This window comes from Cryptomeria japonica, chromosome 4 (assembly GCF_030272615.1).
Source record: "Cryptomeria japonica chromosome 4, Sugi_1.0, whole genome shotgun sequence".
NCBI lineage: Eukaryota > Viridiplantae > Streptophyta > Pinopsida > Cupressales > Cupressaceae > Cryptomeria > Cryptomeria japonica.
This window is the reverse complement of record NC_081408.1, coordinates 98,717,761-98,731,962: the sequence shown is the minus strand read 5'-3', so window position 1 is coordinate 98,731,962 and position 14,202 is coordinate 98,717,761.

The window sequence follows — 14,202 nt, the reverse complement described above, 5'->3', positions numbered from 1 at the left end:
TCCTCCATAAAACCCCAAATGAAAAGCCATAACAACACCCAAAATCGTTCAGTCCCTTGGACCAAACAAACATATTATCATATAATCAACTTGGATGTAAGTCAATAACCAAGAAGATCAAACTAATGTCATTCCCAATCCCAACAGAATATACCCAATAAAACATCTCCCAAACTCAAATACCATCATAATAATAACTCAAATACTCAAGGAAATAACTAATGCCAAACATCTCTCAAACTGAATCCTCAAGAACTAACCATCTATCCATAGCTCAATATTCATATCTATGAAAGATAAGCATAAACATAATGCACCTGAAAGGAACAATGGGGAATACTTCTCAATTAGTAAACTGTCGAGTAGACCAAGCATGGGGAATGAGAATGCTCCTCCAAGAAATCAAAGTCATCATGACTCATCTAATAACAATCTCCTCTTAAGTCTATATCAAGTGAATGCTCCTTTGTCTTCTTGCTGAAACCATAAACCATTTCAACACGTCTCTAATCACAAGAAAATACTAGCATCACCTATGTCTCCAACTATCCATGAGTACCTATAACCAATCAATCCATGCTAAACTCCAAATGCAACATAGCACCATCATGAAGTAATCAAGCAAATGATCATGTACCCAATACAAAGAGAACCACCAAGATCAATGTCAAAGCTCCAACCACATAATCAGGAACACAAACATGATAATATGATCTAACCATCATCTCCAAAGAGATAACATGCTCCATATGAACATATCAAATAAACATATCATGCCAAAACTCTAAGCTAGCCATCAAGAGTATACCATGACATAATACCAACCACCCAATCAATCAAGGATAACATGTCAAATAAAAGCATAAACCACACCTCAACCAAGGACTCCTTAAGCCCTAAAGATGTCAACATCCTCAAATATCATGAAGATCACCATCTCCTACAAGTGTACCTGCAAATGTGAAAGAGCCTTCTATAATAACAAAATCTAAGGCATCCTCCAAACATTTGCACACTAAGAAGATCATTCACCATCCAATGGTGATTACACATCACTGCTACAAGCTCCCACTAAACTGTGATACCAAGGTCTCTATAGGATCATGATAACCATCTCCTAAATGAATATCATCTAGGTCTACACACATGTAACTGAAATGCCAATAATATCAAGTAAACCATGAAATCCAAGCCAAGAAGATACAAAACCATCAACAAACAATTAGGAACCAATCCTACATCACCACATCATCACTATCAAAATGTACCATTGAAAAGTCTATCCAATCTATCCATGACATCATGATAAAACGTACTGTAACATGAGAATAAACCAAAGCCATTTAACAATCAAAGAACTCAAAGTGAAAATCATGAGCTTCCAATAGCCAAAGTAATCATGATCCTCAAACAAGAAGATACATTTCCATAAGCAATCAAGAATCCAAAATAAATCATCATCAATCAAATCACCTGCAAATCCAATTAGGTCATCTCAAAAACACAAGGAACAATCATGGCCTCATGATCACCTCCACAAAACAAGCATCTAACTCCCAATGTGTCCAATTTGTCAGCATAACATAGTCAACATCATAGGTCCTCCACCATGATTGTACTTGGTAACAACATCTCTCCTCCTCACCATGCAAACAAAATTATAAAACAATGTGACTAAACCAAGCCACCAATCTGAATATGCATCAACAATGAAAGGTCTATGGGCATAGACAACCCATATCCAAGCCATAAATGCAATCTTGTAAGTATAGACCACTTACAACATTACACAACTTGTAGACCCAACAAAGCAACATACATATTCAAACCAAAACTTAATAAACATGTCAACATGAGAAAAATCAAGATACAACAGTAAGTGTACAATGACATAAACTCCAAATCTCCAATATGTAACATGTCATAAACTCATTTTGTCACAATAGTCAAAAGAACCCATAAACAACTCAAATCAAAATATCACCACATAAAACATCTCAAACCTACTCCAAGTCTAAACCAATCTGTAGTTCTCTCCAAGAGATTTATGTCAACTTAAATTCCCAAATCTGACTCTGTATGCTCAATTTATGACCTCTCAAAGCCATAAAGGTAAATGTCACTTCCAGCTAACATTTCACTATCCAAACAACAAAATCTAAAAAGACTGATCATGAAAATATGAAGTACACCGAACCACCTTTCCAATGACTATAAGAAGTCAAAAATATGATATCATAAGCCCAAGTTATGCTTCGTCGAAGAAAATCGGCCTAATAGGCTATGTGCAACCAACTGGATCTCAAAAATCTTGCCAATATACCATAAATTTTTTTTTTTACACTTTTCTCCCATATGCCCAAAAAAATAATTTTCTAATTTTTTAAATATAACAAATCAGGTCAGCCATTGCCCAGACCCATCCACATATCAAAACACCGACATATTAAACATGGCATATAAAAATTATCACTAGCAAAAAATATTTTAAAATGTTATAATTTTTTTTTTTTATAGATAACTTTAAGAAACCACCCCCCGGGCAAAAGGGTAAAATCCTAGCGAATAAGACATTATTTTGGGGGGAAATTTTCATATTGATGGCGAAATTTTTTTTCAAAGTAGGAAAAAAAATTATTTTGTATTGACAATTTTTTCCTAGGGTACAAAAATTACATAAATTCTGGTGAATAATACCTTGTTTTGTGGGGAAAATATATATTGTAGGATGCGAATATTTTTCGTTTAAAGGAACAAATATATAATTGTATGGGAAAAAATTTTTAGTCCGAAGAAAAAATTATTTAAGTGTATTGGCGAATTTTATCCACCACTTGAAAATTATTTAATTTGTTTGGCTACTATTTTGTTATTTATGGAAAAATATATATTTTATTGGCAATTTCATGAATTCATTGTCATTCATAGATAATGCACATGATACATCACATGACATTAGTACATCACATTGAGTCCAGACTCTGCATGACGTATCGATAAGTGTGGCCTCTTTGTCACGTGAAGGATGGCACGTACCTAAAATCCATCAATGATTTTAAACCGTTCGATGATCATAGATCAATGGCTAAAGTTTTATTTCGGCCCAAACTTCTGAAGAGAACGTAGTTCAATAAAAAGTGCTCAAAATGGAATTGTATTCAATAGACACGTCTCAAATGTCCCAGTCGATAATGTTGGTCATTTATTATATGTCTAGTCACTAATTGCAATCCACTTTGTCCCCACGACTTCCAATGTGGTACTTGGTACTAGTTTATAGTTGTTTCCAATTTGGTACTAGTTTATAGTTTGTTTCCAATTTGGTACACGTACATTTATGGAAAAGATTTGCAGAGATATATGAAAGGTTTTATTATTACAATCAAGAGCTTCAACTATTTATATACGATCTTTGCTTCTTTCATCTTCAATTAGCCTTTGGTAGATAAATCGTTGAAGCTCACGATATTTAAATTCAGCCTTTGGTTTAGGTCAATAGGCTCAAGCTATTTAATTTGGTAATTTGATTTCTCAAGATGGATGCTCCTTTCCACTTGAGAAGCATTTCTGCGGAGGACCAGAGGGCCTTTTTGGGCTCCGTTAGAGACTCTACCCTCCAATCAGTCTGCAAGGAGGTTGGGATGTTCACTAATGAGGCTGTGAAGATGGTGTTGGGTAGAGACTTTCTGCATAACAAAAATACATATCGTGTTAACACAAACGTTACGTCCCGGTTCTTGGTGTCTCTTTTGGACCTCGGAGGAGACAAGGTGGATATGTTGATGTTGTTAAGGAAGGTGTTTAAAGAAGACTTCCTTGGAGATGATGTTATTGTTGTCATGTTTGCAGAAGTAGGGGTGGGGATCCCTTGGGCGAGTGAATTAACCAAGCTTCTCCTCCCTAACCAAATAGTGCTAATGGCCAGGCAACCATTTCTTTTGAACCTAAATGCGGAGCAGTTGACGCATCATAGGAAATGGGCATGGATTGGTAGGGACTTTCTCCAGAAACGGTTCCTCCTGGACGACTTTCCAAACTATAGTTGGCTTGAAGAATTCTCTCAACTTATAATGTCTGAAGAATTCTACATGGAGGGAGGGCGAGATTCTTAGGGTAAACCATGAATGTGTCCACTACCTATTCCCTAGCCTCGATCCCCTAGTAGTTTTTTTTTTGGCTATGTCCTCATAACCTCACAGGCTTAGTGGCTCACTCATTTTGGCTATAAAGTTTTTGAGGGACTCAAGTCTCAGACATGTAAAAATTGTAAATTTTTGAAACATAAATATTAATGATAATTTTACAAATTCTAGTTCGGTTGAGTTTGCCTCTTATGGATATAAAAATGCTTTCTGGGTAAATGCACAAAGTTGGGTCCCAATCTCACAGAAGTCCATGGGTTGGGAAAACAGCCTACTAGAAACGGGTAAATCGGGGACCCATTTTGCTTCGGGTGCCTGAGCCATTCAAAAACGGGTGCCTGCTTAGCAACGAGTGCCCAAAGCTAAACGGGCGCCCGTTTTTGGAATGTATTTACTTATTTTTTTAAAATCATTTTCCATCATTTTTACTATTTCAAAAAAGGGTAGACGTTTCAAAGGAGCACGGGTACCCTTTTTTTTCATCCTAGCTGACCCCCAAACCATTTTTTACCTCCTTCCAAGTATTTAGTTTTATTTTTTATATTCTGTTTTATTTATTTTTATTATTTTTCATTAAAAAATGTTAATTTATTGTTATTATTTTTCATAAAAAAAATGTTAATTTATTGTTATTTTTTAATTTTGGTGTTTTAAAGTTTGAAAAATGTTTTTTATTTTATTTTATTTCATGTTTAAAATAGTTTTTAGGTTTTAAATATTGCAAAAAACATGAATAGTAAAACTCGTAGGAAAAAAAGAAAAAACATGAATAGTAAAAACCATAGGAAAAAAACAAAAAATAAAAATGTAAACCCTAGATAGAAAAAAAATGAATAATAAACCCTAGAAAATAAATGAACAACAAACCCTAAAAAATTAACAAACAATAAACCATAGATGAAAATCAACAATAAACCCCCCTTCTCTCTCACACACACATGTACACGTTACCATCTCTGTCATTACGCTCTCTTTCTCTCTCTCTCAATCTCTCATTATCCCCTCTCTCTCACATGCACACACATTACCCCCTCTCTCTCTCTCTCACACACACACACATTACCCCCCTCTCTTTCTTTCCCACATTACCCTCTCTCTATCATTACCCACTCTCTATCATTACCTAATCTCTATCTCTCAAATTATCTATTCTCTCTCTAACTTGTTGTATCTCAGATTACCTACTCTCCCCCTCTCTCTCTCTGTTTTAGTCATGCGTAAAAGTCTGATTGTTTAAATTTATATTTCTAAATATTGTATTTAATTATAGGATTCTTTTGTAAAACTTAGATGTTTAATTTATGTTTAAATTGAACTTTAAAATGATAATGAATATGAATGTGTTTTTTTGTGTGTGTGAAAAATAGGGTTCTTAAATTTGATAATACTCTAACTATCACTATTAATCCTCACTACTTCCTAACTTAGCCCAATCTCTAAAGATATACTATATATTTACAAACATGATAACATGTCCTTTTTCTTTTTCTTTTTTTTTCTCTTTGCTTTATCCTTTTATCTTCCTTTAATAACCCATGCCTCCTTTTTATAGTAAATACCCACCTAATAAGAGAGATAAAATGAGAATACAAAACTCCCCATAAAGAAGTAGGTCACGTGCTAATGATGAAAGATTGAAGAAAAAACATGATCCATTACTTGCAAACAACATTTTTTTTCCTATAGGAATAAACAAATACTGTCATTATAATAAGTTGGGTAAATACAAAATTCAAATCTAAATAGACTTGTGTCTTTAAAAAATTTGCAAATATTCACATTTTGGAACAAAATGATGATAAAGAATCTTGTGAGGATCAAAGTAGAATGAGCGCCAAAGATAATATGATGGGTTGCCAATGATGGCATAGCTATCATGAAGGAGGATATCAATATCCTCAAAATAGTATTTTAACATATGTAATTTTAAACTCCTCAAACAAGGATAATATAATCAAAAGATATGAATCCCAAGTGGTCATGTTTAGAAGGTGATTAATGCCATGCTAGACTAAATCATTTGGTTTTATGGAATTGGTGATAATAATCTAAAATAATAAAAAACATTTAAGATGAATATTAGGTCTTGATAGGATGAGTACTTGAAGAATGAGACAAGCCTCTAAATTGTTAAAACATGCAAGACCTATGATATAATAAATTTCCTCTTAAGTATCACCATCGAAGGGTATGTGATCTTCATCTACAAAGGGAATGAAACAATCTACAATAGGATCCTCTAGTAATGGAGAGATATGAGGGTCTCCATGGATCTCCTAAAGTCTATTCCAAAGTATGTTGGGGAAATCATTATCCATTACAATACACATAGAATCATGATCTTGATACTAGATCAAATCACTCCTACATGGTCAATGATGTTACACCAGGATTATATAATTTCTAGTGTTTCTAGTTTAGGTATGAGTCCATACATAAAAGGAAAATGATTACACCACCTAAAACTTATCAAGATATCATTTTACAAAAGAATCATAGTTATCCCTTTCTAATTTTACCACAAAAGGATGAATAGAGAAACTTATGATACCTCCTCAAATAAAAAATTAAAAGATCAATAAAATGAATACATATAAAACATATCAAACAAATTCATCTCATGTAAGATGGTCATTTTCAAGTGCCAAGATGTCCAAGTAAATGACTAGAATGTGAAATCATGAAAAATAAAATATAAAATACGAGGGAATATTCTAGAAAATAATTGTGTGATCTATGAAGATTTATGAACCACCTTTTCAATGCCACATGAAGCATGAAAAAATATGCTCTCTATCAAAAGTTACGAGGCATTAAATTTACATAGATTGATTTCAGTTAAGAGGACAATAAATCACACTAGTGGCAGATTTAATAAAAATAAGAATCAAATATAGATCAATATTGGAATCACATTTTGTGGGTTGCGACTTTGAACAAGAAAATACCAATATAAGATTGAATATAAAAAAAATAGTTTTTTTTTTGTTTTAACTCCTCCAAGAGTAGAGAACCGACTATTTATTCAAGCTTCAACTTAGTGTAGTACTACTAGTTGTGATCACTAAATCATCCAATGATTCTAGCAAAGAACACAACAAAGTAGTACATGTATTGACAAGTTCATAGATATAACTTATGACTTTAATGAATCTCGTTAAAACAAAAAGAGAGTAGTTGAATCAAATCCTATCAAGTTGAAAATATAAAGTGGTAGCCTAATTGATGATAATGGTTAAATATTGCAAGGGTACTAAATTGTAATTCCATGAAAGTTACCTTCATTATCTAAATTAGTGGAGTCATTTATTCATTATCTATTATCTCTCTCTCTCATGATTATTTTTATGATTTTGATGGAACTTATACTAATGCATCTTTAGATGTTAAAAAGTATTGTTTGAGTTGCATGGACATTATGGTGTTTTATTTTGTAGAATATTTCTTATACTTTGATTTACGTGGATAATATTTCTTAAATGATGCTTATTATTAAAATAGACCCACCTATAAATAATATTATAGATCTATGTGAGTTTCATTTTTTTATATTTAAGTTGGTAAATTGTATTTAATTATAAATTTTTTTGGAAGGTGAAATGCAAATTAAATAGTAATTGTAAATTTTCATGTTTGTATATATATGCATATTATTTTCACAGAATGGATGAGTTTGAGACAGATGGGCTATTAGGTCTAGCACCACCTCCACCACCACCACCTCCACCTCCACCTCCACCTCCACCTCCACCTCCACCTCCACCTCCACCCGGTTAGTTGAGGCAAACAATTAGGATGAATATTGATTCTTTGATTAGATATATCCACACTATTAGACGCGAGCCTCATCCACCTCCGTAGTTGTTATGCCTTGCAGATAGTATGCAAGGGATTGTACAATCTGTACAGGCTTTAGATAGCGAATTAGATAGCTATCGTAGTTGGCGGGAGGGATTGTGTGCATTTTACGCTAATGGCCTAACATACAAACAATTCAATGAATTAAAAATAATAAAAATGGATTTGAAACAATATTTTGTGAACCCTAAGATGGGTGAAGAGATAGATCCAAAGAAGCCACAGATCTCAATTTGATGGTGTAGGCACCCAAGCATAGCTAGACACTTTTGGGAGCAGTGGTGGATGGTCCACCACACTCCAATCCTGAGGTCCCAATGTATTTTTTGAAGAAATTATGGGCTGAATTTGAATTGGGTAAAAAGCCCAATTACTTTGATATTAGATCATTTCAGGGGGTCGGGAGAGGCATGCCCGAGGATAGGCCGGGAGCAAAACTGAGCGACAGGGTTAGAAACCATGTGAACGATGATCCATTGGTTCCTCTTCCATCACCAATTTTTCTAGCACCTGCCCATCATCAAGTAGTGGATTCTGCTCTTGGTTCATTGAGTGCCTTGTCGGGCAATTTGGTACAACACTTGTGCGAGGTGAGGGCTGCCCCTAGCTTAGCACATGTTTGCACGAGCTGCGGGGATGTATGTATGGGTCCACAGAGTGAGGCTGCCTCTAGAGGAGATGGTGATTTTGATGATGTTGATGCTGCCCAGGTGGTTATGATGATGACGAGGAGGTTGTACATGCTGATGCCACCTCTTCATATGTTGATCTCCAATGGGCAAACGATGATCAACCTACAGAGGTACAAATTTATTTATATAATTTACAATGCAATATTAAATTTCTTATATATACACATATGAACCATAACATGAGTCAATTTTTCTGAACAGAGGATGGATCATACCATGTCATTGAGGAAATGACATCATGTTACCTCGATACCTAGAGATGTTGGTGCCCCATTTACAGTATGTGCTTTCATCTAGATGCATTGTATTGATATGTACATTTAAAATAAATAATTTTTTTTTTAATGTAATGATGTGTATGATATGTTTTTTCAATTCTGTAGGGTGCTTCGTGTAGCACCAAGGTAGGTAGTTCTTCACGTGACCCGTGGACTGCTGAGGCTCAGCCTCATATACCACTAGTATGTTTTTCATCCATTAATTTAAAGTGTTTATATGCTTACTAATTTATGTACAACTTTGATTCATGTTTGTTATTTTTTGCAATTGTAGGCTTTTGGATTGTTTGATGGTGCATCACATGTATGCCTTCACCCATCAGTTACTTTGCCTGCATCACATGTATGCTTTTCTGCAATAAAATTGTAGTCTATATATATACTTTATAATTTATGTATATATACAAGTTTGATTCATGCTTTATATATGTTGTTCAGGTCGATACCACTACCAGTATTGGTATGGCTATGGGATTGAACGAGATGCAACCATTGACATTGTCATTTGCAGTGGTGATTAGAAAAATAATTTCTAATTTGTTTATACTGTGTACCTAGCTTTTATAGGGATTATCAAAATTGATGTACAATGTTTTTTATTGCAAGACTTGATTACAACCACTTTTCTTGTTCATGATAGTGGACCTCCATGTACCAGTGAGGGCATTGTAGAGCACGGTCGTATGGTAATTTATTTTAAATTTTCAGTATTTAATTACTTTATAAGTGAATTATACAAGTAAATTCTTCTCATGTTAAATCTTTTTCTCATGTTAAATATTTTAATAATGTACAGGAGGGTGGAGACACTGATGCCGCACACACACAGGATGGTGCATCTCAGGACCACATGCAATAGGATGATTCATCTCAGCCACCTTCATGTGGAGTGAAGAGGACTGTAGATGAGATGCACACGAGTTCTTAGATTATATATTTGAGATCATGGCATGTTATTATATTATGGAATTTTTATGATGACACTTGTTATGTTATCCTGGGACTTGTTATTATGTGATTATATATAGGACTTGTTGTTATATGATTATATATAGGACTTTTTATTATGTCATTTCATTGCTATTATGATATCATGTAGTGTTATGTGATTTGGCACACTCTAGTGATTATATATGTGATGTTGTTTTGTTATTATGTTATTTGGACTTGTTTTAATGTCATTTCCTTATTATTATTTTTTCAAGACTTGTTATTATGTCATCAAGAATTGTTATGTGATTATATATAGGAATTTTTATTTATGACTTGTAATGTGATCTATTTATGACTTTATATTTTAACATTGTGATTGATCTTCTTATAGTGCAACAATTTATAATTCAATAAAATAATCATCCCAATTTACAACAACATCCTAATCTTAAAATATAATAATAAAATCAAGAACTTACAATTAATCTATGAAGAGATTATGATAAAATAAATATATCATAAAAAATTCAATTCAATTGTAACACAATTACAATGTGCACAAAATAAAATTAAGAAGAAGATAACTAATACAATGTTGTTTATGAAACCAAAATGTATCAAATGTAGACAAATACAATGTTAAAGGGACAAAGAAAAACAATTATCATGATTAAATATAAATTAATCTCATAGAGGAATCCAATAGATTGATGGAATTAAGGCTAACCAAATTATTAGGAAGGTTTGAAGAACATTATTCAATATTTGCTAAGATTTGTAAATTTCCTAGCCCTTGATATTTGAGTGATACAAAATTATATGTCATAGACATTTGATTGGAAGTATACATAGATTCTTTCTTGTCAATTTCTTTTTGAAATGCATAATTCTTTTGACATTTTGAAGGGTTGGAATAAGTAAAGGAAGCCCTACTACTCCAACCATTATATTCAAATTGTTAGAGCTCAATATTTCTTACATGTACACCCAAATCCTACCACATAGATATTGGGAAGCTAATGCTATAGTCATTATTTGACTAATTATGTCTCCAAAAATATTTAGTTAAATTAGTTTGTTTTTTCTAAGCCCATATTGATGCATTCTTGTTGGAAGAAAATGATAGCTAACTCGTCAAAATAATAGATAGAAATATAAGAGCTAAGGATTAGAAGCATTCAAGAGTATAGTCCTTAGAGTTCATGAAAGTAATTTAGGTTAGAATTTATCTTCATATGCAATATCTATACATTTATTATTGAAAGATGGTAGGTGAACATTATGACCTCCTTTTCCATAATATAATTCATTTATATAGCTATAACAAAGCCATTGGTAAATGAGTGTGTAACAACCTCGAATGCAAAATGTGCAATAGAATAAGAGCTACAAACATAGTATCCACTTTCCTCTTAAGTTGACCACACTACTTTACTAGTGTATTGAAGGTTTATATTATAAGTGCAGATAGTAGTGGTATGAAAAGCATGGATAGAATGGGAGGATGGCTAAAGAAAGTGAGAGATAGGAGGCAATAGAATGGTAGTAAAATAAAAAATCATACTATAAATATAGAGTTGTCATACAACGATAATGAGGAATGGTACAAGGAATAGTGATAGTTCTTATATGACTACGAATAAACCTTATCTTGGAACTGATAATTCTATTTTAGACATAATTCTATCTTTTAACTTACAATTAATCTATGAAGAGATTACGATAGAAAAAATATATCATTCAATTGTAACACAGTTACAATGTGCACAAAATAACATTAAGAAGAAGATAACTAATACAATGTTGTTTATGAAACCAAAATTGTATCAAATGTAGACAAATACAATGTTAAAGGGACAAAGAAAAACAATTATCATGATTAAATATAAATTAATCTCATAGAGGAATCCAATAGATTGATGGAATTAAGGCTAACCAAATTATTAGGAAGGTTTGAAGAACATTATTCAATATTTGCTAAGATTTGTAAATTTCCTAGCCCTTGATATTTGAGTGATACAAAATTATATGTCATAGACATTTGATTGGAAGTAGACATAGATTCTTTCTTGTCAATTTCTTTTTGAAATGCATAATTCTTTTGACATTTTGAAGGGTTGGAATAAGTAAAGGAAGCCCTACTATTCCAACCATTATATTCAAATTGTTAGAGTTCAATATTTCTTACATGTACACCCAAATCCTACCACATAGATATTGGGAAGCTAATGCTATAGTCATTATTTGACTAATTATGTCTCCAAAAATATTTAGTTAAATTAGTTTGTTTTTTCTAAGCCCATATTGATGCATTCTTGTTGGAAGAAAATGATAGCTAACTCGTCAAAATAATAGATAGAAATATAAGAGCTAAGGATTAGAAGCATTCAAGAGTATAGTCCTTAGAGTTCATGAAAGTAATTTAGGTTAGAATTTATCTTCATATGCAATATCTATACATTTATTATTGAAAGATGGTAGGTGAACATTATGACCTCCTTTTCCATAATATAATTCATTTATATAGCTATAACAAAGCCATTGGTAAATGAGTGTGTAACAACCTCGAATGCAAAATGTGCAATAGAATAAGAGCTACAAACATAGTATCCACTTTCCTCTTAAGTTGACCACACTACTTTACTAGTGTATTGAAGATTTATATTATAAGTGCAGATAGTAGTGGTATGAAAAGCATGGATAGAATGGGAGGATGGCTAAAGAAAGTGAGAGATAGGAGGCAATAGAATGGTAGTAAAATAAAAAATCATACTATAAATATAGAGTTGTCATACAACGATAATGAGGAATGGTACAAGGAATAGTGATAGTTCTTATATGACTACGAATAAACCTTATCTTGGAACTGATAATTCTATTTTAGACATAATTCTATCTTTTAACTTACAATTAATCTATGAAGAGATTACGATAGAATAAATATATCATAAAAAAATAGAATTCAATTGTAACACAGTTACAATGTGCACAAAATAACATTAAGAAGAAGATAACTAATGCAATGTTGTTTATGAAACCAAAATTGTATCAAATGTAGACAAATACAATGTTAAAGGGACAAAGAAAAACAATTATCATGATTAAATATAAAAGAGTTCACACAAGTAACGCAAACTTACATGCATGTAAATTTGATTCAACCTAATGTACCATTTGCATCCTCTCTCTTCTGAAATGCATCTATGATTGCCTCATGCTCTTCTACTAAAAGTGTCCACAATACCTTATTAGCAGGTCTAACTTTGTATCTTTCTAATTTGATGTTTGTTGCCACCACCAAATGAGAATAGTGTATAATCTTCTTTTTCGATTGGTAGTCTTCATAAGCTAGTAAGCCATTCCTTCTTGTTAAGTATTTGTGTAGCCATGTGCAAATACCATAGCAGACCCAAGTGGATACTAAAAACCATCATCATCTACTTGATCACATATCAACTTTTTCTTAGGTTCTACACATCTAGCTAGCCAATACTCAACCTGCTCATCATTATCCTCAGGTGCAACAACAACATACAGATGTCCTAGATAACAAATTTAAGTACCTGCAGAAATAAAACTTGTTAGAATGTATAATTCAAATACAATTATAAATTATATGACAATACATAAAAATATATAATTTAAAGTTATAAAAAAAAAATTGAATATGAGGTTTGAAACATGATCATAATCTTCTGATGTAAATGCATGATCTAGGTCTTCATTTCTTCTAACATCTTCATATTGTGTCTCACTAGGTGTTAAGGATTTGTGTTGCCATTCTTTGACCCATTCCGTATTCTTGCATTCTTCCCATTCACCCACAACACAAAATTGACAAAAACATGCAAGCTCTCTAGTCCATATAGTCCAAGTGTTAGAATTAGAACTCTTAAAGGAATGCCATCTAGCTAACCCATTGATTGTATCACAATCATATCTTGGAAGGATATTCTCCTCTTTAACTAGCTAGAAGAAACGTCTAATTCTTGAGTTCTGACTTGATCCTATGGATAAATTTGCACTACACCAATCCACAATTGCATTTACATTTTTAAAATTAGCTGTTTCCTTGAATTGAGTTTCTCTCTGCAAAGGGCTCTCTTAACACATGCATTGGCATCGTCATGTTCTCCTTTCCTGTGTCCAGCCTCAAAAAAACTCCACATGTGTTTGATATTAGTTTTCTTATGAATCCTACTCAACCAATAAAACATTCTAGCATTCTTGAATTGCCCTGCGCAATTATCAGACCATATTAGATGTTGTGTCATCTGAATTTCTCTCTCCCTCAAATTC